Genomic DNA, 27,017 nt, shown 5'->3' with positions numbered 1-27,017 from the left:
AAGTTCGTTTAATGACAACATACAATAGATATGAATGAAATATATCAGTAAGAGCTAAATGGTTGCCAACAAAATAAAAATCATGAGGTCAAAGACTAATTAAGTTACACTTAATTTGACTCTAAAGGAAAAAGGACTCTAAAGGAAAAGCTTTGACTCTAAAGGAAAAGCTTCATTAGAGATAGCTACCTACATATATTTATCTGTGTTTTTTTTATTCTTTTTCACTAATAATTAGTGAAACTCTATCCAAATATTCTGGTCTATTTGGGTCCTCTTTTTGTGTTGTCTTGGGAATGTATCCTTAATCCTTTTTTAGAAAATATGTCCCTACTTTATATTAAAATTATTTTTTCTTTATATGAAAACTTTCTATGTATCTATTCATTCATTCATTCATTCATTCATTCATTCATTATGTGAGGGTTTTCTTCATCAGGATAGAGGTCATTCATTCATACGGACTCCTGTGCTGGCCCTTATGTGCAGACAGGTATGCATACTCCTACATACACACACCCTTTATATAAAGATTTAAATACAAGTATTATGATATAGTCAGCTCTAGACTTCAGTTGTCTGTTTTCAAATCTTAGCTTTAACCAGTGCTGTCCTGAAAGCTGGCTTACCTTGCATTGGCTTGAAAGAAGAGCTTGTGGGCATCTCTTCCTAACACAGCGCTCAGAGACCATGTTTGATGGTAGGTTGAAATCAGCCTTGGTGGGAGTACTTATAGCACAGAAATTGGCAAATGCAACAAAGCAGGGATTTCCCCCTTCTAGGAAGCCAGTTGTTACATGTTCACTGTACCCTACTGACCTTAACATGTTTACATGATATAATCTTAGGCAAATAACTGTTCTATGACAGGTTTTTTTTTTTTTCATGTTGAAAGAAAAATTTAATTCTTTCTTAGCTGTTTTCTTTATTAAGAGAATGTGTAAAAAATATGCAATGGCATCTTGACAAAAGTGCTCAATATATGTTTTCTTTTATTAATTGTAAAGAATTTTAATATCCATATTTAGTTATTTAAACTTAACATTTTAAATACAAATGTTTAATTACTATGTGCATTTTGTTTCTTTTGCCTGTCTTTGATTTTCTGCTTTCTGGACCTGGACAATGCTGGAGCTTAAAGATATTCATGTTTTTCAATATATAACCAAAGTGCAAAGGTCAAAATCGGGAAAATACCATTTGTTTGTTACTATAATCAAATCTATTCCAATTTTACTTGTTGTCCCAATAAAGTTTTTTATAACAAAATAAAACAGAAAACACATATTGTGTTTAGTTGTCCTGATATTAAGTGTCTTCAGATGTGGAACACTTTCTCAGAATTTCCTTAATTTTTGTGATCTTGCCCTTTGTAATTATTAGTATTTTGGGAAGAATTATTTTGAAGCTATGTAAAATTCTGGTCCTCATAAAATTTCAATATATTCATTTATGTTTTGTATCACTATGGGTTTATGAAATACTATTTCATTCAATGGCTTATAATTTATAATTATTATTTTTATTGTTGCTGACATTGTCCCAGATTTGTTTAGTAGGAGCCTCTTCAACCTGGGCTCTGTATCCTTTGACTTATTCTCATCATTCTTTGAATACTTCCTTACTTTCTGGTGTGAAAATGGTATTTCAGAGTCATCTTATATTTGCCTGTCCCCATCCTGAGATCAGCTATTTTTCTAGGGATCCATGGTTCCTTATTTTGCAGAATGGCTTTTAGAAACTAAGATATGGAATGTAAGAATGCTTCTTTTTGGAGGGATATTGCTGTTTAGTCCTCTCAATAGATAGAACTAGAGAATAAAACACTTACAGATTTTATATATCTAGCTATGAATATATTTATCTATGTATACTTTTTATATCTCTATCTCTGTATATTTTAACCCATTTGGTAACTAATATCTGCAATTTAAATCCAGCACCGCAAGGTTTATTCTAGTTTCTCTCCTTTGACAGTAAGAAAATTGGTTCCTATTATTCTCAATATAGTTACTTGATGCATTCTTAATTTTGGCTACATATTCAAGTATTTATCCAAACTGCCATTCTTACTGCTTTGTCTACTTTACTGTGCCTCTATCTCAATGCCCGTCTTACCCTGCTTAGGCTTTGATACCCTGCACCAGATCCCTATGGCACCTCTCCACTTGAATATACACTCTCTTCACCTCATTTGGGACTTGAACACCAGGCCATTTTCACCACTGTAGATAATCTCATCCTGCATAGTCTCTGACACCCCACCCTGGGATGCCCTCCTGCATGGAAGCTCTAGTTCATTCCTCTTGGTTCTGGGCCATTTTCTTGCTGCATGCCATAGCCATCCCTCCTGAGTTCCAGTATACCATGCCAGGCTGCTGTTACTTCCCTCCCACCACATGGATACCTGTCTTGCTCAGTTCCTCCAAATGGCTTTTGGGCTAAATTGTTCAGGAAAGGGGGGAAGGGAGAGAAAAGAATGAAAGAGAAGGGAGAAAAAAAAGGGAACAGATACACTAATTCTTAAGAGAATTTGTAAAGGAATTGATAATATGAAGAATGGTGATAGTCCTTGATTTCAAATTATCTGGAGTTTTGTTTTTAGTTGTGTTGTTTTCATGAAATTAATTGAAAGAATTGGCATCATAGGTGAAAGTAAGGCAGATGACAGAAATCAAGGCCTGTATTCTAAATATTTACTGATACAGGTAGTGCACCAATACCATCCTAAAAGATGTCAAAGTCAATAATTTACTGGATAACATATTATCAGAAAACAGTTTTTCTTTGTCACAATAAGTAGTAGTACTTGAATCAGTCAATACTCTGGGAACAAAGCTAGATCTAATATCTTAATGTGTTTACAGATGGATTTGGGTAAGATTCTGGTTCCCTTAAAGGTAAGTTTACAGAGGCCCTGACTAAGGCAGAATCTGTAGTGCTCTTATACCTATAGTCTATAGTTGAAACTATGTCAAATTTTACCCCAGCTCAGATTTCTCTGATACTATAGGAAGGACAACACTGGCACTAAATGATTTAGAGTCCCTGACCACAGCTAATCCAGCAGGAGATTACTCTGGCTTTCAAGAAGCCAATTAGATTATCTTTCCCAGGAATTGGGATCTGAGGCACAGTTACTCTACTTATTCTTTTTAGGGCATTTAAATGAGCTGAAGCTGACACAGTCAATGGTGGCTCTAGGAAGATATGAGAAAAAGCTGGTCTGTAGAAGAAAAAGAAAACAAAGCAGAGATATCTAGAGAAAAGCAGGAAAAAATAAAAGAGAGAAAAGAAAAGAAAAAAGCCTGCAGCCCTAGAGAGTTGTTACTTTGGTTCTGGTCAACTTTGCATTCCTAGTTCTCTACCTCGTCTTGAGATTTATTGAGAATTTCCTGCAATGAACCAACAACATCTCCCTCTCCCCCATTACACTTAGCTGATGTGATGACTGTGTTTCTCTTCCATGCAACTGGATGATTCCCAGCCGAGTACACCTTGTTAGGCATGGGTAAGGCTTGAGCCATGCTTGAAAAAAGGCCGCATTCATGGGGCTCAAACAGCTCCCTAACTGGTAGAATTTCCACTTCATCTCTTTTAAGCATGGAGAATTATTCCAAGAGGAGTGGGAGAAGGTTAGAGGGCTGTTGGAAGGAAGGGGTGACCAATCCTCTTTACTCTTCCATGCTTGAAGCTCCATCTCCTATTTTATTTGTGCCTCTGAAGACAAGTGTTCTACTAAAGAAGTCTGTCTTTTAAATTTTATTATTTTTGACATTTTTGTAAATATTCTTTAGTCTCTCTTCTACTTATCTTATTGCAATGCAAAAGCTTTAATGAAAAAAACCTTATAAAAATTGTTGTGAAACAATGATTTAATGAAATCATGTTTATGTAATTCTTTTAAGCTGCTCTTGACTGTACATAAAACAAATGCATATTTATAGAAAAAATATAGGTGGATAAAAACAAAGGTGAAAGAGTGTATTTTCATCTTCGTTTACTTTCTGTGCCTAACATCCAGGATTGCCACAAGCTTAGGCTTGATTGGTCGTTGTTTATTAAATGTTTTCTCAAGTCCACAACCATGTTTTTTCAGAAACAAATGAAACAGTATTTCCTTGTCAGATCTAATGTTTTACTGGTTTTCCAGATATTCACTAATTAATTGTATGCATTTCAATAATATTGGGAGCATGATCCTCGTTTGGTTACATACATTATTCCAGCTATTTAACTAATAATGGTAAAGTACCAGACTGTGAGTAAAATAAGATAAGAGTAATACTAACAGCAGTGCAAAAATTCACTCTGCTGTGGTGCATAAGATATCTCATTTTCACTTTAATAAATCATAATTTCAGCAACATGGTGAATTTGTTGTTCAGGAAAAGACTAGACCAGGTTTTAAAAATCATTTCCTGATATCATTTAATGGGAAGAGGAAAATGATTGTTCTGTAAAAGTGTTTATGTGAATTGGACATATTAGCTGAGGGAGGACTGCTTCATATGATGTGTAAACCAGTTTTCAACAAATAACCTGAAAAACAAACAAGCAAAAAATTTTAAATGTGATTACATTTCAGGAAAATATTAGCATTTATTCATTCTCATCAATAAATGTTTACTGAATGCATGCTGGTTACAGAGCAGTGTGCTACCCTCCAGGGTCATAAAGCTGGTAGAAATAATTTCATTGGTTGCTAACTTCATCGCATCTCTGGAGGATACAGAAAAATAAGTAAGACAGTGGGCTCAGAAAACGTATGCTATATTAGTATAAGAAATGAGTTGTGTTTCCAGCTGGAATGAGTAGTTAGACTACATATAGACCTAAAACCTGAATAATAGGACGAGCTTTCCTATGCTAAGCACCTACCTATCACAATAGATGATGAGAGCTAAGAGACTTCAAGGAAGGGATGTTCACTTCATTATTATATTAGTTGGGAAAGGCATTATGAGGGAGAAGAATCTCCAGGTAGGCCTTATAAGGATTGTACACTCAGTGGAAAGAAGTAGTGTGCATATTCCTAAGAATATTTGTCCCATGAGAATTCATGTTTCTTTCTTCTTAGAGGTCTTAATTGAATACCTTGCTATGATTGTCACATGATAAATAATAGGCAGTATGAGCCATATGAGACAGTCTCTGTAAGGGGAATACAAATTTCCTGAAGAACAGCATTTTGGAGTGCATGGATGTGAACAACAAAGATCACAGATGGAAGACAGCGTGCTGCTTGGATAGCCCTTACACATTTTCTGCACATGGAGATCATCACCTTTGAAAAGCTCCCCCGACCCTCACAATGATTTAGAAATCCCTGTTTCAAACTCTGTCTTCATGCTTTTATCTATTTATCTATCCATCTATCTATTTATTTTTATTGGAGTATAGTTGACATTCAATATTATATTAGTTTCGGGGATCCCTGGGTGGCGCAGCGGTTTGGCGCCTGCCTTTGGCCCAGGGCGCGATCCTGGGGACCCGGGATCGAATCCCACATCAGGCTCCCGGTGCATGGAGCCTGCTTCTCCCTCTGCCTGTGTCTCTGCCTCTCTCTCTCTCTCTGTGACTATCATAAATAAATAAAAATTAAAAAAAAAATTATATTAGTTTCAAATGTATAGCACAGTGATTCAATGATTCTATACATTACTCAATGCTCGCCATAGTAAGTGTGGTTACCATCTGTGACCACACAAAGTTATTCCAATGTTATTAACTATACTCCCTATGCTGTGATTTTCATTCCTGTGACTTATTTATTTTATAACTAGAAATTTGTACCCTCTTAACTGCCTTTACCCATTTCACTATCCCCTACCATTCCCTTCTGCTCCCCAAATTTCCAATTTTTTCTCTGTAGTTATAGGTCTGACTCTGCTGTTTTCTTATTTGTTCATTAGTTTTGTGTTTTAGATTCCACATGTAAGTGAAATAACATTTTATTTGTCTTCTTCGCTCTGACTTATTTCATTCAGCATTAACCTCTAAGTCCATCCATATTATTGTGAATGGCAAGATCTCATTCTTTTCTGTGACTAATATTCCACTTCTGATAAATGCATGCTGCTATGTCCAATATAATGTCAACTTCTGAGCCTCTGCTCAGTGTCAGGTACTATATGGCATATGCTGGGGATACAAAGATGTATAAGGCTTGTCAGCCTCATGGATATTTTATCTTATTAGATTGTTTACTCCTTGAGGACAAGAGTCAATGCATAATTTTGCTTTGTATCTCATCATTTAGCACAGTGATTGGCACATAACAGATGCTTAATAAATATCTATTGAATGAATATATCTATTAATAAATCAAACCTATAGTATATCTATGCATGCTAGAGCAGCCAGAGTTTGAAATAAATTTCAATACTCAGATGTTACAAAACTTGGCAAATCAGCTAACTTTCCTTTTTCATCCAGCTCAATTAAGATATAATTAACATATAACATTGTGCATGTTTATGGTATACAAAGTAATGATTTAGTACTTGTATATATTGTAAAATGATTATCGTAATAAGGTTAGTTACATCTATCATTTCACATAATTACAGTTAAGTTAACCTTTTTGTTTATTTTTTTTAAAGGTTTTATTTTGTTTTTGAGAGAGGGAGATAGTGAGAGAAAGCATGAGTGGAGGTAGGGAACAGGGAGAAGCAGGCTCTCCACTGAGCAGGGTGCCTAAATCGGGGCTCCATCCCAGGACCCTGAAAGCGTGACCTGAGCCGAAGGCAGATGCTTAACCAACTGAACCACCCAGGCACCCCCCAGTTAAACTTTTTTGAACTTTGGTTTCTTTATCTATAAAACTCTTATGGAATTGATTAGATAGTATATGCCTAAATATACTATTTAATATTAATCAGTATTATAGGTTAATATATCAATATGACAGTTAGTACACTGATTCCATAAAAGCAATACTTAAAACAGAACTGGAAAGTAAACACTCAATAAATGCTACTTCTCATCATAGATATTAAATAAAACACAATCTTATTTTATTTGTTCCATGATCTTTGAATTTCCTTGAAAGATTTTTAAAAACCTCATTCTCTGATGCCATAATCAACATCTATTATATGCTCTACTTAATTTTTTTAATCAAAAAGACAACTGAAATGATAAGTCTTTATGAGTTGTACCAAGTGAAATATTCAAGAAAAACTGTATTTGACTCTTTTCATCGTTTCCCACCAAAGGTCAAGTCAAGCCTATTGCTTGTCTATGGGTTCACATCTCTGAGAAAGACCTTATTCTGTACAGTAGACTTCTATATAGCAGAATCAAGGAACTGCAAAAGAATTTATAGTAATGAAGGATGTGGCAAATGCAGAAGTTTTTTTCTTCTAGAAAGAAGACCCCCTAGAAAAAAAGGGTCTACCCTAATACTATGTTGGCACAATGAATTGTAATAAGGCATTTGATGATTCTATGTGGCCACAGATATATCTCAAAGAACCAATATCTTTTCATCAAGCTGTCAGTATAGAAACATGCATTCAAACACACTTGTATTTTCTAGAAGATTTGCAGATTTCTGTATGTCCAGATTTTGAGTGGAAGACTGAAACTTTATGATTTAGAAGTCTTAACTATCAGTCTTTTACTAGTCTCCGTCTAGCGTAGGTCTTTTAACAGCAACAAATTTATTTATTTATTTATTTTTATTTTTTGTATTAGCAACAAATTTAATAGCCTAAATAAACTCATATAATAATATTCATAAAACAACAGTAATCACTAGGTTTGGGATTGTATATATGTATCTCTCTCACTGAGCCTTCAAATCTTTCCTTTATTTAGTTTGAAAAAAATCTTAGAAGAACAAATAGTAATGACATCTGAATAAACAATTATCCAGTAAGAGTTTGGTTAAAAGAGAGGTGCCTGGGTGGCTCAGTTGGTTAAGCATCCAATTCTTGATTTTTGCTCAGGTCATGATCTCAGGGTCATGAGACTGAGCTCTGTGTAGGGCTCTGCACTGGGCGTGGAGCCTGCTTAAGATTCTCTCTCACACTCTCCTTCTACTCCTTCCCTGCCTCTCTAAAAAAAAAAAAGAAAAAAAAAGGTTTGGCTGAAAAAACTTCCTGTTTTATAATTTAAGAAATTTCAGGAGTTGTGGTAGAATATATAGCCCTAGTGCTTTCTTGGCTTATCACTCTTTCCTAGGTTTTGCAATATTTACATGTGGAACACAGCAAAGAAAAGAGAAGTATAATTTTATTAATAGCTAGAATAGCATGAGGATATAAATAATCAATAATGACGCTTTTGTTTTCCCTTGTATTACTAATGATTTCAGAGATTGCTGGTAAAGTAGCTTACCTCTTATGGTAAAAGAGATGTGCTTTACAAAATTCAAAAGGAAGAACTTTGAAATTCATGATTCACTTTTGGGAATAGTTACAAGAATACTATATAAAATATCAAGGATTAATATGTCCATTACTGGCATATCTGTGATGTGGAGAGTATTTAGGCATTGGAGATTTGGAGATAAAAATGCTAGAGAGGAAAAAAAAAACGCTAGAGAGGGCAACACAGAGTTTGCAGAGCATTGACAGTCTAGTAGAACCCTGGTGTTAGAGGGTGGAGGAGGGACAGTAAAGTATCCTCCAAACTGAGAAGGCACTTTGGGACCAAATAGCAAAACAAGCCACCTCATAATATTTACAGAGTTTTATTCAGAGTAACTTACTGATGGAGGGTGGTGGGGGGAGGATTGGGTGGATGACAATCCAGGCACTGTGCAGCTATTCTCTGCAAAGTCCACACCTTAATCCACAGAATTTATAGAGCAAGGGGATCATTGTGAAGTCGAAGAGTAGTTATCTAAAATAGTGCCAGATGTGTGCCGGAGGGATCTCTACTAGTTATCTAGAGTGGCATCACCTGTGCAACAGAAGGATGACCAGAACAAGCCTTCTCATATTCCAGTCAGGGCATACATTAACCTCCAAGGGGCCTGGAATAAGTAACCCTAAATGATGTCACTCTGTGGACAGGAACAAGATGGAGGGCCAAAGATGGAGTATTGTCAACATTCTTGCTCTAGGCATTCTCCTTTTATATTTTCTAATAAAGAGATAAATATGGGGGGAAGGTACCCTATTTTGGAAGAGAAGATAGGAAGGACAGGAGAATATAGAGCAATAATGCTTTATCCTTTCTATTTCGTTCATCTTTCAGGGAAAGAGATGGACATGGCTTTATCATTTATTGAAGTTTAAAGTCATATCCAAGAGGAGGAACCTGGTGTAAGATTAGAAGGAACCTGGTTTGCTATTCTCTGTCTGGACTTTTCTGACTGTTAGGAGATAAATAACCATTTCAAAAATCAAAGCATAGGGGGAAAATACCAGAGGGATGATGTAAGGGTGTGCAGCAAAGGAGAAGGGGAAAAGAAAACCTTCCCTCCCTGCTCTTTCCCTCACTCCCTACAATTTCTCTGAGGTAGGGAAAAGGATCCCATCAATCTGTGTTTACCTTCAAATGGGACTATAGATAGCTGATGAGGTCTCATTGACTTATCATAGGTCACCTTACTGAGACACAGATAGGTATTTTCATTAGAAGAATGCATTGATGTAGCTGTCAATTGAAGTGGGGAGCAGATGGAAGTGGCACTTGGGTCTCTCACACAGACCCCTGAAAATGTGGGAGCTGCACTGGCCTGGGTCTGCAATATCTAGACAGTGGTTTTCTACATGCCTATCCTGACCTATGGACAAGATCTTGAGTTTAACATCAGAAGCCAGCAGCGAAGGACACAAAACACAATTCACTCACCAACAACGTGTGGTGAATACTTTGCTTTCCCTTCCCTTATCAACACAAGCAAGTGCAAGGGAGGAGAAAAGATAGGAGAAAGAATAAATCTTTCCCTTCCAACCCATAGTCATCTCTGAAGTGATTGACACAGATATTTGCAATTTCTTCATGATGGGAACTCAAAAATGACTATAAAAATATCGAAATTACTGGGAATCAAATATTACTAATTGCTAAGTATAAGATGTATGTCTTGTGGGGATGTAGACGATCTTTGAAAAAAATTGATGTTACGTATTAGAAAAAATAAAACTTGTGTATGTTTATCATGGCTGAGTTGATATTTTGAATTTAAACTGTGATATTAGGTTTGGTTCCAAAACTCTAAGATAAAGTGTTCTTTGTTAACCTAGGCCAAAGCAAACTACTTAGATGAAAAGGCTTTCACTCCCTGCCTCAGCCCAAATCCAGACTTCATCATGGGCCAGGCTCCAGGGAAGACAGGAAGCAGCAGAAAGGAAGATCTATTTGTTGCTGTTTGCTGACTTTTCCATTCACTAGGAAACATGGATGTTTCTTTGTTTTTGTTTTTGTTTTGTTTTTTAAAATTTATTTGTTTGTTTATTTATTTATTTATTTATTTGAGAGAGACCAAGCGGGAAGAGGGGAAGAGAGAGAGGGAGACTTCCTGCTGGCAAGCATTCTGCCACAGGGCTAGATCCCAGTACTTTAGCTAGATCTGAGGACTCTGGTATCATGACCTGAGCCAAAAGTAGACACTTAACCAACAGAGCTACCTAGGTACCCTGGATCTGTGTCTTTGGATTTGGTAGTTCTTCCTCTTAAAGGAGAATTAAGGTATAATTCAGAGAAGGGTATATTTTCCTTCCTTAAGGGCGTAAAAAAGAGACATTATGTAAAACCATAACTGTGGTTATTTTGGAGGGATCAGATTATGAATTATTTTTGTTGCCTTCCAAAAGGCTAGATAATAAATATTCTAGGCTTTGCTGGCAGTTTTCTTTTTGTGGCATGAAAACAGACATAGACAATAGGTAAACAAATGGGTATGATTGTATTCCAATCAAATTTTACTTACAAAAATAAGGCAATAGGCTGTTTTTATCCCATAGGCTATAATCTTCCTTACCCTATTTTAAGTAAAATATTTAAAATTCTCCATATTTTCCCAGGTTTCTACAATAAACATGTATTATTTCTACCAAGCACATACATACATACACATACACATATACACACAACAAATTATAGAATAAAAAATTTCTAAATTAAGTTGCTCTGATTTTTATTTTTAATCTTTAGTACCATTGAGTGTTTTTTCCTACCCGATCCATAGGAGATCATTGGCTATTTGAATCATCCTTAGCAGAAATCTTGGTAACTTGTTTGCCTTGGAAATTTGTTGTGGTTCTTTGGCTAAAGAGGAGAAACCTCCGTTTTCAGGATTACTTCGGATGGGTTTTATTCTCTTCTCTGCACTACTCAAAAGGAATATGTGAGCAGTGGTTGAAAGAATATCCCAATTATAATGTGCTTAGAGCATCTGCAGAGTTGTCCTGGAGGCTTGAGCAAGGGGAACCACAGCTGTGAGGCTTTGCTCCTACTCCTAGCACAGATGCCAAAGCAGATGGAAGGGCAGGGATCGTCTGAAGAAAGGCTCCAGATCTACCAGGCAAGTGGAGAGTGAAAGGCATAGCGGACATTGCTGAAATGGCTAGATTGATAGGCTCTGCACTCCCAGGAGTAGCAGAGGCGACAAACTCTCCCCACTCGGTACCTCAGACAGAAACATGATGGATGATGTGCATGCAGTTGTCTTCAATCCCTTTACAGCTCGTGATCCCCTATTCCGACAGGCCCTCATTTGGTGCCCTGCCTAGAAATTGTTCTGATGCTGTTTGTGTTTCAAATGCTTAGGAAAACATTTCTATTAAGGTTGCATGCCAAAATGCAAGGCTATACTGAATAGCAAGAAGGAAAGAGTACATTCAGTACTGCTAATTTGCAAAGGAAAATATTACATATGCTCTCCCTGGAGAATAATAACACTTTGCATGTTGCTGTGCTAAATTTACTGCAGGACTATAAGTGTTAAAACAGCAGCCGTGTAAATGGGCCATGGGGTGGTAAAAGGTTGACAGGATGATTATGCTTGAGGGGCCACTGTTATGTATGTCCTTTGGACAGTAGCTTGGAAGAGTTTCAGAGACACTAATTAATTCTGCCCCACAGTGAGGGGGTGGTAACCAGCTAGCTCAGTGGGAGGCGGTGCTGGAGAGTTCTGTCTCAGGTCAGAGGACCAGGAAAACACTTCAGGGTATGTCTAAGTTGATCCTCTAGAGGAAAGCTCTTTAATCTTACTTAAGGTTACAAAGTCTTTGGCCTCATGCAAAACATTTCATCTTGCGCAATTTGCAGCTGTTCTTATTTTTTGAATAAAGAAATAGGATGAATCAAGCAGCTCAAAAAGACCAGGAGAATCTTATTCTTTTAAAAGGCTGATTATAGTTTAGGAATATTAATTTTCAGGCTCTTCTAATCACCAAATCTCTTTCTTGTACACATTTCAGATTCCCCTATTGTATTCTTTACAGTTTCAATCATAGACCTCATTGGATTTTTTTCCCCTGAAATTTCTAAACAGGGATAGCCCTGACTCCTGAGCAAAGTAGTAGAAAAACTAATTTTCTATGAGAAATAGTGCCATCCACAAACCAAAGAACCTTTAAGAACAGAGAACAGTGTAGCTTTTCACTAGGTGAGTTTTTTGGTTGAAATTCTTATTTTAGATTTTAAAAACATATGTACTTTTCTATATCACTTAATAAAGATAGCTAATATTTATTGGATATTTATTTTGTCCAGGCATTGTGCTAAGCACTCCATACAAACTGATTTGGTTTTGACTCTTAGGAATAAATATAAGGATTAGGGGATCAAATATGTAAGACATATTTATATAATTGAAATAGAGTATTATAGTATGTTGTGCAGTGTTGTGGCAAAAAATAGAGTGAATATAGTTGGGATAAAATTATAGCAATATACTTTTATTTGGTATAGTCGTAGAGTTTTAGGAATTGTTGGTGCTTGTGTCTTTTCATCTTACCTATTTATTTCTTTTAGACGGAGTTAATAGGTGTGGGTGGGGAGGAAGAAGAGAATGGAAGGACGAAGTGAAGAGGACAGGGAGGGAAGAAGAATTGAATATCAAATTAGTGACACAGAAAGAATTTCTGAGAAATGAATGATGCATATCTGATAGAACATAATAATTTATAGATAATGATTAACAGCACAGTAGGACAAAAGATTTTATATCTTTAAAATGTGCTATAAATTAACCTTCACAAATGAACTTGCATTACCCTTTGAATGATTAATATCTTGTCTTCCACAATTTGAAAAAAAGTTGAAATTCTTTACTATTTGAAACTTAAGTACATTGACTGAAATTATGATTTTATCTTTTCTATAACATGGATGTTTTAAATTTGGTATAGTCTGATGAGTGAAATTTTGGTGTGATAACTGGCCTTGTACTGATTTAGTCTATGAATTTGGCCCAGCCACTTAAGCATATTATGACATAATTATTTTATTTGTAAATTGAGGTGTAGATTAATAATATCTTCTTTAACCCCTTCCATGGTGACATTGTTGGAATTTAAAAACATAAACTCTGAAACAAGCTATCCCCAGGAACTATTTAAGATTCTTTGGAAGATATTTTTACCATTGAGACTTCAAGAAAATAATTCAGTTTTCAAAACATTTCAGGAATTTGGGAAGTGTAGTTTATTGTATCATATGATCTTAACAAAAAGATTTTAAAGACTAAAAAGTAGCTTATGACACAACATCCAACAAATAAAACCAGACTGAAATTGTAATAAGCACTATGATTCCCTCCCAAGCATTCAGCTGATGTTCTCTTTTCCAGAACACTCAGCCTCCTCTGGGAACCTATCTAGGTTAATGATGGAGCATGCAAACTAGATTAAACCAATCATTGGGCTCCATGTCAAGACTTTTCATGGAAATTCTGTTACACAAATGACCTTTCTCCTTCTAGTATAGTGTGATGTATAGATGTAAAGCTAAGAAACGCTGCGGTCATATTGCCATCGTAAAGGAAGTTAACTAGGCAATGAAACTGACACACGGAAGAAGAATGAAACCAAGAAAACCACAGAGCCAGAACTCTGATCTAACATAACTTTAGATTATACTTCCTTTAGGTCCTTTACAATTACAAGAAATAAGCTTGCTTTGAAATAAGATCTATATGAAAGTGAAAAGAGAAGAAAATTCAGCGTTTCTAAGAACAGTCTTTTCCATCTACAGCTTGAAATTCACATTGACTGAAAGCCTGTTGATTTAGAGCTTGGAGATTGGAAAAGTCAAATACTTCAACTGAAGTTAACCCAAGCACTAGCAGTTGTAGAGAGGTTGAAGATAAAGTAGAATAGAATGTAAGACTGGGGCTCTTCTAAAATCCTCTTTGAAGTGGTTTCTTTTAAATCTTCTTTGCTTGATAAAGGTAACAATCACTCTCATTGTGGAGATTAAGCTGCTATTCAATTTGGGGGTAAGAAGAAAATAAGCCATCTATCCTATGATTTAAAATTGTTTTAAGGTGGACTTCTGTTCAGCCATGCTGGAATAAGGAATATTGGTCTAGCCCTTCTCATATAAACAGCTATCATAAAACTGGACAAACTATGTGAAGCTTGTTTCAGGCACTTTACTGTAGGCAGTGGAGAACTAGTATGCCTAAGAAAAGGGTAATCTTCATGATTTCCCAGGATTTTACCCTGGATGTACTTTCTAGACCACAATGTAGGAAAGTAGAACCCAAATACATTTTGGTGGTCTCACTGAACTATGACCGAGATCTGAGTTTGGGGCTGTTGAAAGAGCTCAATTTGGTGTGGGCAGAGTCTCATAGAGGTGAGAAGAACACAAAGAACTCCAAAAATTGTTGTAATGGTAGCATTAATTCTTTGGATGAATACTAAGATCATAAATACAAGTAAAATTTTTGTAAAGCATGGCAGAGAAGAACTAGTGGAAATATTAACTGAACAGAAATTCTAGAGGTCTCATAGTACTGCAAAATCTAAGCAGTCTAGCTAGTCAGGTTGGGGAAAACTTTGGAAACCCTAAAAAACCACTTAGCCCTAAAGTTTGGTGTCACTAACCCCTTCTCAACCATTTGAGTAAGAATCATTTTTCTTATACTCCTTCTCCCAACACAGTCTTCAGTGTTGGACTCCTAATCTACTTCTTAATATTATGGTAGACTTTATGGTTTGCATGGAGTGTCCAGGGATTTGGGTATGGCTGAATTGTTCTCCACAGAGTTTTTACTTTTCTGATATCACCATCTGATCTGAAACTCGAGGGCTGTGAATAATTTGGCATTTCCATCTCCTCTGTCTTAAAATATAGTTTAAAAATTTCAAAATGGCTTAAGCCAAAAAAAAAAAAAGAAAAAGTCCTGAAAATCTTATAGAATCTAAGAACTACTAATCTGTCAGGAATCTAGGAGGCTCTTCTCTGTTTCCAGCCCTATCTCTGAATTTCACTGCATATCAGCTTCCTTCTGCCTAAATTTGCTTTCTTTAATCCTTTATGTATACAGCCACCCCTCCCCATTTATTATGTTTCTCCCCCATTCATGAGTCCAGTCAAGACTGGCATATTTTTTTTCTCAATTGCAATTTCAAAAATGTAGGAGAAGAATACATTTGGCCAAATTTGGATCCAATTTGGTCTCCTGGTTCTATAAATGATAAGTATTATCACAAGGACACAACTCTCAGAAAAAAGGGGTCACTGTGAGCTGGGCAGGCACCCGCAAAGGAATTTTCAACTGTAGCCCAAACTGAGAAACACAGGTATGTTCTAAAAACTTAAATACAAGCTTTTAAAATATCGCAAGAGGCGACTATACTATACATGATGTTTTAAAATTATTTTATTTAGAGTTCAATGTATATTATTATAATTTTTATTTTATTAACCCTTTAAAAATAAACAATAAAGTATAGTCACACAGATTCAATGACAAAAGAAGCACCAAAATCAAATAGTATCTCACTGAAGGATCCTTTGGGATAAGAATAGCAATCACTGTGCATGAAAAAGAAATTCAGGACCTTGAAAATTTCATTACTATAGCAAAAAAAAAAAAAAAAAAGGAAGTAAATCCACTAGACAGAAGAATGTGTAAGAATAAAAAGAGCTGAGAAATGTGTCACTACCAACACCAGCCAACTGCATTTTTTAAAGTTTAAATCATGATGCCCACCTGACAGAGATGCTATGATTACATTTGATACAAATGCCATTTATATTGCCTGGTTACTTAAAAAATTCTTTGGGGAATGTGGCTGAATGAATGCTTTGGGGATGGAAGGATTTTCTTTTTTTTTTTTTTTTTAGGATTTTCAAATAAATTAGCAAAGGATTCTTATTTCAAAATGGAACACTAATAATAACTTAGGTAATGTGAATGTTTTTACATTTATGTGGATCTAGTTTGCAAGTGACTCCTGGGAACAAAGCCCATGTGCCTAAGAAATAGGAGTTAGACACCACTGTAAGCATATAGATTGACTACTGAGCATTTATATTGCATTGTCCAATGAAGAAAGTAGAGAGTTAAGAAATATGATCAGTAAGCCTATGAATTTAGGATTCATAGGTACAAATTGGAAAAAAAAAAAAGCTATAAGCTGCTATAGGGAGCTTTGTATCAGGCAAGCTCTGAATTTCTTTTATTCCATGAGGCACAAGATTTTTTTTTAAATGTTTTTATTTATTTATGATAGTCACAGAGAGAGAAAGAGAGGCAGAGACACAGGCAGAGGGAGAAGCAGGCTCCATGCACCAGGAGCCCGACGCGGAATTCGATCCCGGGTCTCCAGGATCGCGCCCTGGGCTAAAGGCAGGCGCTAAACCGCTGCGCCACCCAGGGATCCTGGCACAGAATTTCCTATAGAAAACTCCCTTCGTGATGAACTGAGAAAGTACTTTAAATAAGAGAACCAGAAAAAAAAAAAAAAGAGAACCAGCAAAGTAAAAATGAAAAAGGATAGGGTTCTAGAAATGGCCCATAATGTGTAAGTCATAGGCCAATAAGCTGCTCCATGCCACTGGATACATTATCATGCTATTCCGTATAAATTTATTTATTTATTTATTTATTTATTTATTTATTTATTTTTATAAATTAATTTATGTAATGACATTAACCTTATAAAATCATGTCGTATTCATTGAAATGTAAAGCTCTTTAAATTTATTATTTAAGACAAAACAAATGATATAGTATTTTTTTTTTTGGTAGGAGACATGGTATGTATGGCTTTTTTTTCATAAATAAATAGTTCCACTTAAAAAAAAACCCTTTAATTTTGAAAGCATCACAAGCTTAAAGAAAAATTGGAAGTACAGTGCAAAGCACTTTTTTTTCCTCTGAACCATTTGAGAGTAACTTGCCAACAGAATACTCCTATTTCCTACAAATAAGAAATTTCCTATGTAAACACAAAACAGGCATAGAAATCAGATAATCAAAACTGACATATTACCATCATCTAACCCCAGACCCGACTCAAATTTTGACAGTTGTCCCAATAGCAATTTGTTTGTTTTTATAGCAAATTGACCCAGTCCAGAATCTTATGTTGCATGAAGCCATTATGTCATTTTAGTGCTCTTTATTTTGGAAGTTCCTCAGTCTTTTATTGATTTCATAACCTTGAAACTTTGGGCTTGACTGCTGTCTCCTCATGATTAGGTACAGAATATGCGCTTTTGTAGGAATATCACAGACGAGATGCCACATCCTCATGCACCCTACCAGAAAATATCCTCTTTTAAATCATATTTCTAATTAATTAATTATATTTTTTATAGATTTGTGGTTTCCCATTTTATTCAATAGGTTATAATCTATCACTACTGTTATTTACTGTTGATTCTCAATCTTTGTGGTCGTTCTGTGTCCTATAAAGTCACCATGAACACTGAACTACAAATATTCAAGCATTACTCCTAGGGAAAACACAGGCTAGGTGCCTGTGAGCTTCTGGTTAGAACATTTTAATTCACTGATCAATAAATAATCTTGTGGTGTGTGTGTTTCTTTAAAGGGAACTTAGTTAATATATTTTGTTGGCTCATTAACATTGAACTCACTCCCAACAGTACTGTGTATAACTCATGTCTTACTGAAACTTATCTCATATACTATTTTCTACTTAACAGCATTTTGCAGCATTCTTGTGCCTAAGAACACTACACAGCACTTCCGGGCTATGCCTGAGTGTGTGTGGGGGTGCATTTTAAATGGTACATTCATCAACAAAAAGCATACAATGTGAAAATCATGGCATTAAATACACTTTTTAAAGGATACTTTTTTACAGTAGAAGACCTCAAACTGGACCACAGCTGGGAACACGTGTATCAAAAGAGGCAAAATTTTTAGTGTTCTTTGTATTCCTGTGGGTGACTGTGAAACTACAATGAGTATTGATTTAGGTGTTACAAATAAATTTCAGGAATCAGGCAGATTTGTAAATATGGAATCTGCGAATAATGAAGATTGACTATATTTTGGTACTAACGAAGGAACTTTTAACAGTGGGAAGCCCATTGAAGTTGACTTCAAAGCCCTTTTGACATGCTCTCATTGTTCTTTGAGCACTGCTTTGCTTTCTGGCACAAAAAGATATAACAGGCCTATATTATCTTCTACAGCTCTGAAATCTGCCATTTATCCATGGATAATTATTTCTTTTAGTGGAAAATGGTATTAGGAAATCAAGACCTAGGAGTCAGTTGTGTTCATTGCTAGTGCTTCCTGCTATTCCCAGCCCTTCTCATAGGACAGTTCTAGTGGAGATAGATAGATAGGTAGGTAATGTTTAAATACAGTGTAGGTAGTAGAGTTGTACCCAAGGAGATCAAGTCTAAGATCATGGAAGTTATATATGGCGGTGATGGGAGTTAGGGTGGAGGGAAAGTATAAGGGCCAGATGCTACGTTCTTAATAAATATGAGGAACTAATAAGAAACCTAACATATAATAGCACTGAAGAATGAGAAGTTCTTAAAGACATTTCATGAACCCCAAACAATGAGGGTAGTTTGGCTTGAATTTGGTTTAGTTTAAGAATCAGAGAGTTGAGTACAAGATTTTGATTATTACTGTGAGGTAATAATTTTTAAGTAAAATTTTAGAGGTAAGCATTCTAGGGAAAATAGGGTGATCCATTATGTCAGACTTCATAAATCTTACTGCTTGATCTTCCACACGCATCCTCCACTCGCAAGTTCACTTCATGGTCTCAGATTCTGATCCATCTCCACTTTCCAGGTAACAAGAAAGAAGAGAGTGAAGGGAGCATACTACTCCAATTAAGAAAACTTTCTGTAAGTTGGAAATGCGTAAACTTCTATTTAAATTTCGTAAGTCAGAACTGATTCACACTAAGGTTTAGTATTCAATGAAGTTTAGTATTCCAGGTAGGGAAGTGCCAAAATCAGACATCAATATATCTCTTTCTTTAGGAAGAAAAAATCCCAAGAGATAATCAGCAGCATCTATCACAGTCAGGGGTTCAGACAAGATGGAGGAAAATGAATAGCTTAAAAAGGTAAAGGGGGCTAGGAGCATGTGTAACAACTCCTTCTAGCCCCATGTAAGGCAGAACCAATATAGGTCTCCTATTAGGAATTATCCCTTCTTTCATCTCCTTTGTATTATGCTTTGCTTGTTTTGTTTTACAGTTTGTTTGCATCTATGATTTGCTGTCTTCATTAATGTTTTGCTTGCCTCTGTATGTCTATATCTATCCATCTCTTTCATTGAAAATGAGCTTGTAGGCAGAGAATACAACCTTAGTGGTTGCTATTCTTTAGGAAAACCGTATTAGAGTAGCTGTTAAAAAGCCAGATCCCAAAGAGAAATTGTTCTGTATTCAAATAGTGGTTCTGCCACTTGCCAGCTATATTACCTGGGCAACTTACCTAACCTCTCTAAAGAGGAGTTATACATGTGAAGTTGTTAATATGTTACCTGAAAGATACTATATGAAATTAATATTAGCTTTTATTTTTGGTAACCACTACCAATGAACACACTGTAAATGCCTTTTTAATATTTATTTGACTTGATGGAAAGCTTTGCTGTTGTTTTCAAATAAAACAAAGCCTGCAAAAACAAGAACCTCATTGCCATTTGACTAGAAATATTATTAAAAAATTAACTTCACAGCTCAGGAACCCAGACTTACTATCAAAAGATTACACATCATTTTTAGTGCTAAGCCACTGACCTCCAGATGCTTGATTATTACTAGATTCTCTTTTCCAGTTAAGTTATTTCACACTGTGATGAAGCAGTGGGCAGGAGTGTAATGCATAATTTCAAGGAATTTAAGATAAGAGAAGGGAACACCATGTACACATCACAGACCGGTAGTCAGACAGTTATTTACATGCTTGTCCCCGTGCGCATGGTCATCTACTAATCTTGTAGATCTTCCACCCCAAGTTATATAGTAAACATAATCAGTTTGCATGGAATTCACAGGGATAACTACATTCATCAGCAGTTAAGGTGAGGTGGAACAGGGAAGCATTTTGTTTGCTTGTTTTCTTTGGGAAAGTTTGAATTAAACACAGCAATCTCAAACAAATGTAAATGGCTCAGGTCTCCCATTGGGGGTGGGGGTAGATGACTCCCATTGGTGGGTAGTCAGATCACAAAGAGTTTGTCTATACCCATTTCCTTTTCTTATTCACACTTTCTACATTCAAGACTTTCTGTTGCTGGGTACTTGTCTGTTTGGGACAGAAAACTAGACTCAACTGAGGGGTTTTACAAAGAAATCTGTAACTGGCAAATGCAAAGAGTAAACACTCAAAGCAGGCAACCCACCAAAAATTCCAGATGTAGGAGCTATAAACCAGATAAGGAAACTGACATACGCTAGATCCCAAAATATTAAGTATAAATAAGGTATAATCTCAGCTCCAGGGTAAATGATATTCCAAGGAAGGACTTGAAGTTCTTGTTCAAAAATAGCAATTGAGTGAATTAATCAAATACATGGAATCTAGGTTACATATTGGTTGAAACCATCTCTCTCTTTTATTAAAATTACCTTACTTTTTAATGTGTTTTTAATTTTTAATGTGAGATTATTGAGAATTTATTATAGATTGGGCAAATTGCAAATCTATTTTTGAGATTAAATTGCCCTCAGTTATTGTTCCTCATTTGAGTTATACCCCATGATTGTTGAGAAGATTAAATGGGATGATTAATCCAAAGCATATTGCATGGTACCTGGCACACAGGAAATCCTCAGAAAATATTTGTTAGTTCATCTAGGATTTACACATGTAATTACTACATGTGTGCACTTCATTTAAGGTGTAGAGTTTTTTTTAAAGAAGTGAAAGAAATGGCTTCTTTAAGCCCAACATATTAAATGAGTAAGAGCTATGTAGTTTCTTATGATCATCTGGTTACTAGAAAGTGTATACCCCACATATTTCTAGTCTGCCTTTCATACTAGAGTAATTATGTAGCCTGGAAATCTGCCATGTAAATTAAACCACTTACCTTCCAAATAGCCAGCATCCTCAGATCATTCTGCAAGAGTGGTATGTTGAACAGTGCACATGATTCCAATTTTAGTAATTATAGAGCTTTTAATACAAAGATAATTGAAAATACTGCCTAATATTACTATAATCAGGATTTCAAGTAAAAGTAGAACATAAAGTGAGAAAAGAGAATCTACTTAAAAGAGAGAAAACTAAAATCCTTTATACCCTTGGTACCTAAAATTAGCTTCTTGTCTGTACTTGGTGCTGTTTCTGTATCTTCTAGGAAGTCTTAACACTGATTGTCTGCCTTATCCCACTGAGCAGACTTCTGGATCTGAAATTAATTTTTTTTAAGTAGTCTTTTCCGTAGAGAAATGGAAAACACAACATAGTCTAGTAAAATAATGGGCAGTTTGCAGTGATGCCAGAGACCCACAGCTCTTTATCAAACACTGTATTATCTCCTTGGAAGTCACTTTAGGTGCAGAATCTTCCATATTCTGCACATAGGGAAAGAACCATCTTAGTATCTTCATCAAAAATATGTATAAAGAAGGCCAGGATGGATCTAGCAAGGTACTTACAACTCTTTGGAAAACACCTATAAAATGCATTCCTGTCAATATTTTATATAATGAAATTTTGAAATATCACAAGAATTTCAAATATTTCCCACAAAATTTAAAACCATGTATTATTACATTATGTAAAAGTGGGACTTAAATGTCTGAGAATAATTTTCCAGGTCATGCAAATATCTACAGTCTTACCTGATTGAAAAGCTGTCCCAAACCTATAATAAGGACACAGATTTGAGACCCAGACAGACCAGGATTCCAATCTGACCCATTTAACTCCAAGATTTGGGCAAATTACTCAATCTGAAAGTCATTGTTCTTCATTTGTCAAATGGACTGTTCTAATTATATCCCATGATTTTAGTTTAAATGATGTGATTTATGTAAGGCACATTGCAAAGTATCTGGTACATAATAGATGCAAACCAAATATTTGGTTATTAGAAGTTAAATTCTTTGGGGCACCTGGGTGGCTTAGTCAGTTAATTGCCCAACTCTTGGTTTTGGCTGCTTGGTTGTTAGATTGAGCCCTGTGTGGGGCTCCATACTCATCCTGGAGTCTGCTTGAGATTCTCTCTCTCTCTCTCCCCACCCCCCACCCTGCTCATGCTCTCCCTCTTTCTCTCTCAAAATAAATAAATAAAATCTTTAAAAAAGGGAAGTTAAAATTTTTCCTTATCTGTCAGTACTCCAAAAATCTAATGGAAGCAGCAAATTAAAACACAAAGTGCTTATGACTCACTATTCCATAAAGTAAATATTAAAAGTTGCAACATTCTTTTATTTTTTCCATTCTTTTCATTTTTAACCTGTTAATGGTTATATGTACATTTATATATATATTATTTTCTTTTATATTATTAATATATATTTAATAGTATTTATACATTAACTAGCAACCTAGGTTAAATATATATGTAAATAAACTTGGGTACCTCTGGCAATTTCAATAATCAAACTTGATATTTTCACCTTTCAACCATCAGCACCCACTGCCGATAATGCATTCTAATGGTTTTGTTTCCAGAAAATAGTATTTGTTTTACCACTACTAACTTGTGACCTCATCTTTGACAGTTGCTACCTCAAAATTATATTTATACTCCTTATTGGTCAGAACTCCAGCTAAGTCATTTGAATTAATTTTTCAAATTGCTTCTTTTCTAGGCTTCCCAAAGATACTGATAATTGTTAAGTATCTTCAGCTGTTAGCCAAAAATTCTAATATGGAATTCATGGAACATATTCATTAATATTCTAGGTATTAAGTTCTCTTCCCAATCAAAATGATGAAATCAGTAGTTTTTTTTTTCCCATTTATTAATTTGTTTGCACTGGAAAGCTATTAACTCTGTTGTAGTGAAAACTTAAAGCATAAGCTAATATTTATTGAGCTACTATAGGCTCACCATTGAGTAAGTTTACATTTTATTTCATTTCAGTTCAAATTAACTACTACTTTCCCACTTTTCAGATAATTATACTCAGAGAGATGGCAGTGTCGGCCCAATATCACACATGTATGCTATTGTACAGTTGGCAGTTTAAACCAGATGTTCTGAACTTAGTCTCTAGTTTTTTTTTTCATAGTCTCTACTTTTAAATACTATCCCCCAAAAGCAGGAACTCTATATGGATTCCAGTGACAGCTGTCTAAGAATATCTTTTTTGACCGCATGTTCTTACATTGTTTCTTCAATATTATTATACCAACTTAATTTCTCCCACCTGTTCACCCTTGCCTCCCCACAGTCAATTTAAGATCCTTCACCACCTCAAATTTGCATAGTTTCTCCTCCTTGGGGTAGAAACAGTATGTTTCAGTAACAACAAGCAGTATCTTTTATGAAAAATGGTATAAAGAACTGCTGATATTTGTTGTGGAGAAAAGTAAAATAACTCAGAGACATAGGAGAGCTCACCTTTGATATTTTAAAAGGGCTATTATGTAGAAAACAGCAGAACTAGAACCTATGGAAAGAAAATAAAAGGATAAAGATTTTAGTTTAGCACAAAGAATAACTTTTTAAAAAGAAATATATTATTTTTATCTAAATCAGAAATGAACAGTCTTGGGAAGCAATGAGCTCCCTGCAGATCAACTCATATTCTGGAAGCAACAAGGCAAAGATGTTACAGAAGATGATCCAGTGACAGATGGGACTAGAAAATATGCCAAATATAAGCCTGTAGCTATATAGTTGTGTCAGCTCCCTCCTGATTATCAAGGTTCTGTGGAAGAGCAGAGAAGATCATAGGACACCCAAAATCCCATACAAGAGAGGACAACACAGAATGAAAACCATAAAGAACAGAACAGAGATTATGAAGTCAGACTCTGTTGACCTTACAATTACACTTGATGAAAGACTTCCCCTTTTCGGGCTCCTTCATCATCAGAATCTGGGAATAATTTGTCATATCTTGCTACCTGTGAGCAATTTTCCATAGAGGCATCATAACTGAATCTGTGATAGGCACAGCCTTTTTTTAGTTGCCTTATAAAAGTTTCCCTTTGTGGGTTTTCCTCAGCATGGCTGATTTCCTTAAAGAACCTGACTTTCCAGTAAGGTATCTAAAATTCTTGATTATAGTCTAAATTTTACAATCTAAAATTGCTCATACCATTCAGTATTTTCAACCTTTTTTTTTTTTTAATAGTTTCTTATTGGACTGCTGGCCCACACATGCATTGACCTAATAATTTAATGTTAGTGGAAAGAATGATCATATAAAAGCCTTAATTTCTATGAAGCATAAGTTAATAGATAATAAGAAGTGTAAAGAGAGGCACCAGGTGGTTCATAGGACCTTCAGGTAAAACAAATGAGATTTTATTAGGACAGATAGAATTTATGTGTGTATGTGTCAAGGGATAACAGGAGAGTTGATTTGAGTGGCTTATTAAACAGGCATGTTTAGCTCAGCAATATTTCTCATCACTTGGCTTTTTAATCTGCCAAGAAACGGGTACCATTTGTACTTACGAACTGTGTGTAATTATAATGATTCAGATTTCAGCTTATAATGCATCCTCCATCACCGGCTGCTCTCCTGGTCTTTTACTTTTTCTTCCTCTAAGTGGAGAGAGACCAAAGAGAATTCTACCCTGATCCTGGCTTAAGAGTAGAACATATATATCTATAAAAATATTTAGTATATTCATTTATAAAAATTTTTACCTGCATTTTGCTTTAGGCTTTATGTTTTTGGTGACAAGAGAGTAAGTTGTGCATGCCATCCCAAGATAAGTAGATGAAGATAGGGGTTCCTGGGTGGCTTAGTTGGTTGAGTGTTGGCCTTTGATTTCAGATCAGGTCATGATCTCAGAGTTGCGAGGCGGAACCTTGTGTCTGGCTGTATGCTAGACGTAGAGCCTGCTTAAGATACTCTCTCCCCGTCTCGTCCTGCCCCTCCCCGCTCGTCCCCATGCTCACTTTCTTCTCTCTCTCTTAAAAAAAATATTGGATGAAGATAGTTCACTTCTTTTAAATTATTTTTATACTGATAGGTGAAGCATAATGAAACAGGTCTGTATGTAGCCTTGACCAGCTGGGACTGTCTAAGGAAATGGAAAAGAGATTATATGTGTCTGATCATGCTGCACATTCCTGTTAGGTTTCTCCCTCTACTCTCAGCCCCAGCAATTTAGACTACAGTAGCATCTCTGTTACTTATTTCTAGGTACCCTATAATTGGTGGTTAGTATTGGAGGGAGCCCTAAAACCCAATGCATTCAGTCCTTTAGTCTTTATAGCTGAGTTAACAGATGTCAAGCAGACTATCAATACTGTAACTAGGGCTCCTGACCCAGCCCAGTGATCCAGTTATTAGAACTCTTTATCTTGTCTTGATCAGTAATCGAGTCACTTTTGTATTGTCCTGTCTTATCCCTCTCTTTCTTAGAGCTGCTCTAATCCCTGCTAAAATAGTAAAGATTTTATGAGTTAGTGGTGTTTTTGCCTTCTAGGGTCATTTAAACGAAAAAGAAACTCTATGTAAGGCATCTTAATTCAAAGGAATGAATCCCTGATAGTGGATTTTCAGAAACCATAATAGACCAAGTAGAGAAATTTTGGGGCATGGGGATTTTGTGTTGGGGGAAGGGTAGAATGCTTGCCCCAAATCCTGATACACCTTTTCAAATAAATGTAGCCTTTCCTATGTTACACAACTTGCTTCTCTTTGCTCCTTTATTCGTCACCCACCTGGAGAGGTGGAATGACTGAGAGGTGAATTTGGACAGAATGAATTGGGCATGGTCGGATTAGTTCCATTCCTTTTGTCTTGGGAGACAGCTGCCTGTAGGGAGCAAGGTTTTACCTGAAGAATGGATATACATGTCCTGGTCCAGCATTATGTGTAAATGGAAGACATCTGGCTTTCTTGCCAAACTTTATCCTCCGGAGTATTTCTTTTCTGTAATCAAAATTGATGTTTTCAGTTTCACCTGCTACTCCAATTTCATAGGTAAAGAATTGATACTACATTATGGTTTCTAATTAGTTTTTTTGTTACTCACAAATATAATACTTATTCAAATATATTGCCTGTTCATTTTTATGTGAATTTCTTCGTTATGATATTTTTCCAATTTTTCTCTTTAAACTGTCTTTTAAAAGTACTTTGAGAGAGAGTTTGATGATGATAGGAATGTATTCTAACTGGACAAGGGACATGGAGTAGTTCTATTTGGTTTTAGCATGCACTTGTAGGAATATGTTTTCTCATAGTAAAATACTGAACACAACTGTGTGGTGAGAAGAAGGACAAATGAACACTTTAAGGAAGAGATTGCTACTTAATAATGAGTGAGTCAGATGGACAGAATTGTCCCAATTGTTGGTGTGAGGTGGCTAGAATACTGTAAATTGACATGAAGGTGTTAATCCAATTGTGCTGTAGAGAAGTTTTAAACATTGATCCTGTATACTCATTCTCACCCTTCAACTGGTGGAAGCCCCTTTTGAAAAATCTTATGGAAATCCC

The 27,017-nt window shown here is 35.6% G+C and overlaps 1 long non-coding RNA gene across 1 annotated transcript in view; it reads left to right on the top strand.

The window, feature by feature from the left end:
- Positions 1–27,017, top strand: part of LOC121494240 — a 122,405-nt gene that overhangs the window by 40,250 nt on the left and 55,138 nt on the right. Inside the window, exon 2 of the long non-coding RNA XR_005988771.1 lies at positions 597–700. This is a non-coding gene — a long non-coding RNA (uncharacterized LOC121494240). The remainder of the gene's footprint in view (positions 1–596; positions 701–27,017) is intronic.

This window comes from Vulpes lagopus, chromosome 7 (genome assembly GCF_018345385.1).
Source record: "Vulpes lagopus strain Blue_001 chromosome 7, ASM1834538v1, whole genome shotgun sequence".
Classification (NCBI taxonomy): Eukaryota; Metazoa; Chordata; class Mammalia; order Carnivora; family Canidae; genus Vulpes; species Vulpes lagopus.
Note: the sequence above shows the minus strand (reverse complement) of the source record. Positions and strands in the feature narration are given on the sequence as shown.